We start from the raw sequence: 7,228 nt of genomic DNA on the forward strand, positions 1-7,228 counted from the left end.
GAGCCACAGCGCCACTTCCGGCTTTTTTCTTTTTGCTTATGTGGTGCTGAGGAATCGAACCCAGGGCCTCAGGCATGCAAGGCAAGCGCTCTACCACTGAACCACCTTAAAAAGTGTTGAGCACTTTTTAAACCCTAGAATTAAAAATTCCAAGAATGAAGCAATAAATACATGGATAATGATATATAGATATTCATATAATATTCTTTAAACTATTAAAATAGATGTTGCAGGTCATTCTCACTATACAGATTGCCTACTTTCAGCCTAATAAACTTCCCTATTACTTTCACTATGTTTCATGTCTTGACTGAATTCTTCTGGATGTAAGGACTGAGGTAGAGTTGTGTTTTCCAGTAATGTATTTTGGTGACATGACTTGGATGTCTTTTTATATGTGACTTGGTGAGTCAGATCCAACATGGTTGTTTCTGAACCTTTGTCTCGGTTGAGAATATACCTATTTCCTTTGCTCTGTAAGCATTTTTCCACTGTTAGGATTCTGACTGCTTTCTTTTCCTCACCAATATTACCTTCAGGTTGCTGGGCTAGGCATGACTTGCTTTGAGGTTTCTTCTAAACACTGTCCCTGCTCTCCTGTAGGATTACTAAGTGCCAAATGCTTCCTTTTCCTACCAAGATCTCACTCAGCTCTCTAGCCTGCTTTTTCCCTGTCATATGTTCTTTGGGTTGACTGTTTGATTCTGTTCCAGTAACCCTGTGGAAGTGGGTTTGCTTGTCCCACGTTAGAAATATTAGTGAACGTGTCTCTAGAATCCCCCTTACATCAAATATGAGGACTGAACGCGGCCCTTATCCTCCAGTCCCTTTATTGACTTCTCCCCTCCCATCTCTCATCTGCCATCTCCCTCCTCTCTCTCCTCCTTTCTGTCTCGCTTTCTCTCTCTGCTGCTACTGCTCTTTTCTGAACAGAACTGAGCTTTTCCCTTTAGACTCCTACCTCAGATAAAACATTCCAAGTATGCGTATCTATCTTTATTAAGGCACTTGCTTTGTTACTGGCTTACTGACCAAGCTTTCCAAAGGCTTCCCTTTGTGCTAGCTCAGATAGAATGAGATGAGCCAGAGGCCATTCACAGTTAATGCTGAAAGAAACAGAGCTGTCAGGAAGTATCTGAAAAGTGTGCAGTGCCTCAGCCCTCTAGAGTAATACAGGATGTTTCAAAAGTGCCCCGCCCACTAATTTATCTAACTATTGAGCCAGGAGGATATCCCTCGCTCTTACCTATTCTCACAGGCCCAATCCCAGGTTGTGTCAAGACAACACTTTTTTTTGGGGGGGGGGCGGGGGGCTTGATCTCAGGGTCTGGGCACTGTCCCTGAGCTTCTTTTTGCACAAGGCTAGCACTCTACCACTTGAGCCACAGCACCACTTCTGGCTTTTTCTGTTTATGTGGTGCTGAGCTTCATACATGCTAGGCAAGCCCTCTACCACTAAGCTACATTCCCAGCCCAAGACAACACTCTTACTTGATATTTTCTATTATAATGCCTCTAAGTGGTCTGAGCTTTCCCCTATGTTCTCACTTTCATGTCCCTCTTACAAGATCTGGACCTGCAGAAAGGACATAGCATATGGGTCTGGCCTGTTCAGGACATTCTACTCCACTGTGCCACTCTACACAGTCTCTCAGGTTTTCCTCTCTGCTAGCGCTAAGCATGTAGTTTCTTCTATTTACCTTACAGGGCTAGTTTTCCTCTGGAAACCTTGCATTTTTGTGCTCTAACTTTGTATAGACCTTCCAATTTGTCTATGTAGTCCACAAAGCTTTCCAATTTGTCTGTGTAGCCTACAGATGAATGATAGGCTTCATTCCAGACTAAGGTAGGTCAGTGAATTGCTCCTGGAACAACAGATCTTTAACTTAACCTACCTAGACCAGAGTAAACCATGCCCTTAAACTAAGGTCAAGTATAATTCAGAAACTTCCTCCAACTGTGGGACAGAGACTGTCCCACAGGCTGGTCCTAGGAAGGGCCTTAGCTCTAGGCTCCTGGGTCACTCACTTAAAGATGGCCTGTGTTCACTATTCCTTTCCTAACAAAGTTTCCCATTACCTTTGGCTGGAAAAAAAAAAAAAGATGTTACCTATCACTAACTAAAGACTAAAAACATGGGGGCTGGGAAGGTGGCTCAGTGGTAGAGCGCTTGCCTTGCATGCATGAGGCCCTGGGTTCGATTCCTCAGCACCACATAAGCAAAAAGAAAAACGCCAGAAGTGACACTGTGGCTCAAGTGGTAGAGCACTAGCCTTGAGCTGAAGAGCTGAGGGACAGCGCCCAGGCCCAGAGTTCAGGCCCCATGACCGGACCCCCCCCCAAAAAAAAAAAGAGTCTCATGGGGACTTTTCTGCCTGGGCTGGCTTTGAACCTTGATCCTCAGATCTAAGCCTCCTGAACAGCTAGAATTACAGGTGTGAACCCCTGCATCAGGCTTCCAACTTTATACCACATGGCTTGTATTTTCCTTCTGGTATTCTACTTCACATGAAGGTCAGCAAAGAAGCTGATATTTTAGGTGAAACTGAAATAACTAAGAGCCAGTCATGCAAAAATGTAGAAACAAGGGCTATGTTATAATAAATTATTTATATATATAGTATATATATACATATATACACACATACAGCTGACTTTTACTTCTATCTCATGCCTCTAAAATCTACATGTGTTAATAGTGGTTAACCATTAATATCATCCTTAGGTTACAGTATCAGAAGAGATCTGTGGCTTACTAGAAGATAGATAAAGGAACTTTGTGTCCTTTTTGGAGGAAATTGGTGCTTTTGTTGTTGTTTTAGGAAAGATATTTCATTATGTAAGATAGAAGCATTATTTTGTGGGAAGGTAGCTCAGCGGTAGAGTAGAGTGCTTGCCTTGCATGCACAAGGATCTGGGTTCGATTCCTCAGCACCACATAAACAGAAAAAGCTGGAAGCAGCACTGTGGCTCTAGTGGTAGAGTGCTTGCCTTGAGCTGAAGAGCTGAGGGACAGCACCCAGGCCGAGTTCAAGCCCCACGACTGGATAAAACAAAAACAAATACAAAATAAAAGCAGCATTATTTTGCTTTTTTCATTGTACATGTATAAGGTGATAAGGTGTATACCATGATATTTTAATGTACTTATATCCTCTTCATCTTTCTCCTCCTCCTCCTCTATCTCCTTTGGTGCAGGTTTATTGAGCCCAAGACCTTGCACTTGCTAGGTAAATGTTGCAGTACTAACCTATACCTTAAGCCTAGTTGATTATCCTGATGTACATATATACAGTAAAGGGATTGCTATAGCCAAGTAAATTAATATACCTATTATTTCAGATGTTTAACAGTGCATGTATATATGAGTATCTAAATATTACTCTCTTGGAAAATCATAGTATACAATATTATTAACCAGTATTCTTTTTTTTGGGGGGGGGGTCCGGTTGTGGAGCCTGAACTCTGGGCCTGCGCACTGTCCCTCAGCTCTTCAGCTCAAGGTGAGCGCTCTACCACTTGAGCCACAGCACCACTTCCGGCTTTTTTCTTTTTGCTTATGTGGTGCTGAGGAATCGAACCCAGGGCCTCATGCATGCAAGGCAAGCGCTCTACCACTGAGCCACTTTCCCAGCCCCTGTATTTGTTTTTTTTTAAACTGTATCATAGTTTTAAGTTTCTACTAGTCTCTGGCCTTATTTTACACAAAGTTAATTATGGTCTGCCTTTCCGTTTTTGTTTTTTTGTCGGTTTTGGGGCTTGAACTCTGGGCCTGGGCGCTGTCCCTGAGCTCTTTAGCTCAAGGTGAGCACTCTACCTCTTGATCCAAAGTGCCACTTCCGGTTTTCTAGTGGTTAATTGGAGATAAGAATCTCAAGGACTTTACTGCCCAGGATGGCTTTGAAACATGATCCTCAGATCTCAGCTTCTTGAGTAGCTCTGATTCTATAGGTGTGAGCCACCAGCACCTGGCTAAAAAGGCTAATATTTTAAAATGTATACTATAGTAGGTATAAAGTACATAAACAATTTGGTAAGCTTGTAGAGAAGCTGACCAAGATACATAAATTAGCAATGGAAGTATCCATCTATATTTTCTATATTTCATTTTCTCTGGATATTTATTAAGGTTGTTTAATATGCAATTTTGTACTTGTCATCTTGCAAGTCCTTTATTGTAAAGGGAGTTCTTTGATGACAAACAGCCTCAATGATTATTCTGGATCTCCATATTGGATAAGTTCCATTTCTTCTTGAGATCTAAGGTTCCTTCTGTATTTCTGAGGTAGTGTTTTTAATATCGTTCCAGTGTCTGGTGGGCCCTCGTGCATTTACTTCCCTTAGCATGCTGGGAGACCAAAGAAGAGTGAATAGTAGCCCTGCTGATCTCAAAGCTTCCAATACACTGAGGTTAGGATTGTCTCTTCGTTAGGGAATATTATTAATGGAGTATGTATCTTGACTGCCTGAACAACCCTGCTGGCAGATGCCATCTTGCTGCCTATCATGACCCCAGGAAGGGGTAGCTTCCAGGTTGTCTGCTTTTCTTATATAAGTACCTCACAATTAGGGCCATATCTTACTATTCCCAATAGAGTGGAATCTAGAACTTGGGAATGTAAAAGATCTTTGTCAAACTTTATTTAAATTTCAATTAGCTGGTTTAAATAGGTTATCTGAGTATCTCTTCTCTCCAAAGCTGTTTCCTCTGACCTGATAGTTTTTTTTGTTGTTGTTGTCGTTTTGTCAGTCGTGGGGCTTGAACTCTGGGCTTGGCACTGTCCCTCAGCTCTTCAGTTCAAGGCGATTGCTCTACCACTTGAGCCACAGCGCCACTTCCAGTTTTTCTAGTGGTTTATTGGAGATAAGAGTCTCACGGACTTTCCTGCCCAGGCTGGCTTTGAACCATGATCCTCAGATCTCAGCCTCCTGAGTAGCTAGGGTTACAGGCAGAGCCACCAGCGCCTCGCTTGACCTGATAGTTTTGCTTTCCATTTCACATATACTATTACCTCATCCCTATAACAATCTTAATAGATGACTGAATGCAAGTCCTTAGTCTAGAGAAATAATAGATCAGTTCTGGACAGAATATATTTTCATTTAACTTTTCAGTATTCTTAAGAGTGTAAACTCTCAAATTTAAATTGGGCTTTATACTATTTTTACTCAAATCAAAAATACCAGTATATATCCCAGCCTTCAACTATAAAGACAACAATTTTAATTACATGGTATTACAAATGTTTAAAAATTGCTATAATTATTACACTGTACCTGTAATTGGAATTTTCCAGTATGAAAATTTCGAGAAATAAAAACACACTGAGATTGAGATTTAAGTTTTCCTTTCTGTGATCTTTGCTTGACTTTCCCATGGGTTTCTTTGTATTTCGAATTTTGAAATATTTCCCTGAAAAATGTGTTAGAGAAAATATTATTAAGCATGAATTAGATAATGAACCAATTAAATAATTATTCTAATATTTATAAACAAAGGTTTAAAATAATCCAGGGTACTTAATTTTAAAGCAGGCTTCCATTTATATAATCATTTATATATGTTAAATATATTTTATTCAGAGAGCATAAATTAAGATATTTAAGATAAATTAAGAGGGCTGGGAATGTGGCTTAGTCATTGAGTGCTTGCCTAGCATGCACAAAACCCTGGGTTTGATTCCTCAGCACCACATAAACAGAAAAAGCTGGAAGTGGCGCTGTGGCTCAAGTGGTAGAGTGCTAGCCTTGGACAAAAAGAAACTCAGAGGCAGTGTTTAAGCCCTGAGTTCAAGTCCCAGGACTGGCAAAAAACAACATCAACAACAAAAAAGATAAATTAAGATACAGTTTGAATATTAACTATGAGTCACTGATTGATATGATTCTTTCTGGTTATGAGATATTTAACTCTAATTAGCCTTTTCATACGTTTATCTTTAATAGAAAAAAGAAATAAGATTCACTGATCTCTCTTGGTATTTAATACTATATCTGGGGAAAGCAAGAGGAAGGAAACGGAATGAAAATTATAATGGTTTATAATGGTGGAATAACTGTCATCTCTTATTCCCTACACAACCATAAAGTAAGTAAGAGAGAGTTTAAAAAAATGAAGTGGCAAATGAAAGGCAGATAGTTAAGTAGAATGAAATGTGATTTCAAATCATTGTAGACTTACAGATTTAGAAATAGTACTCCTCCTCAATGAAATATCATTCAATGCTAGAAAGAAATGCACTTTTGAGCCATAAAAAGACAGGGAAGAAATGTAAATATATCTCATTAAATTAAAAAGACAAATCTGAAAAAGCCACATAGAGTATGATTTAAACTATATAGCATTCTGCAAAAGGAGTAGTCTATAAAGACAGTAAAAAAAAAAAAAATCAGTGATAGCCAGAGGTTTGTGAGGGAGAGATGAGTCCATGAAATGCAGAAGCCTTCTAAAGCAATGAAAGTGCTGTGTGATATCCTAATGATGTATGTCATTCTACGTTTGTGAAAGCTTATACAATATACAACCCCATGAATGAATGTTATTGAAAATTATAAACTACGGGTTTTAATAAAATGTTGATATAAGGTTCTTGATTGTATCCCTCTCCAGTAATACTACTACTACTACTAATAGTAATAATAATAATATAGTTATTTCTTCTTTCGTAGATATTATAACATTTGTAAACTAATTCCAGAGCTCATCATACTGTGTTACTTAGTGAAGTGTTGACAATTAAAATCCACAGCTCATTGAACTCAATTCACTTAACAAATATTTATTGAGCACTTATACGCCAGACGTGCTGGGAATTGTGTATATATATGGATGGGAAGAGGGGAGCATACCACTTCTAAAACTCATTGCTCTCATGAGGCTTATTCTAGTAAGGAAGATAGACATTAATCAATCACAAAAAAAATGAAAAAAAATACTGTCAACAAAAGTCACCAAGAATGGCTGGGATGCTGGCTCAGTGGTAGAACGCTTGCCTTGCATGCATGAGGCCCTGGGTTTGATTCCTCAGCACCACATAAGCAAAAAGAAAAAAGCCGGAAGTTATGCTGGGGCTGAGTGCTTGCCTCAAAGAACAAGGCCTTGAGTTCAAATGTCGGTACTTTTCCCCCTAAAGAAAACTCAGTAGGGGCTGGGAAGGTGGCTCAGTGGTAGAGCGCTTGCCTTGCATGCATGAGGCCCTGGGTTCAATTCCTCAGCACCACATAAGCA

At 39.7% G+C, this 7,228-nt stretch overlaps 1 pseudogene; it reads right to left on the reverse strand.

Annotated features, from left to right (window-relative positions):
• Nucleotides 1-4,214: 4,214 nt before the first annotated feature.
• Nucleotides 4,215-4,508, reverse strand: LOC106001986 (annotated as a pseudogene).
• Nucleotides 4,509-7,228: the final 2,720 nt, after the last annotated feature.

This window comes from Dipodomys ordii, unplaced genomic scaffold (assembly GCF_000151885.1).
Source record: "Dipodomys ordii isolate 6190 unplaced genomic scaffold, Dord_2.0 Scaffold1615, whole genome shotgun sequence".
NCBI classification, from domain to species: domain Eukaryota; kingdom Metazoa; phylum Chordata; class Mammalia; order Rodentia; family Heteromyidae; genus Dipodomys; species Dipodomys ordii.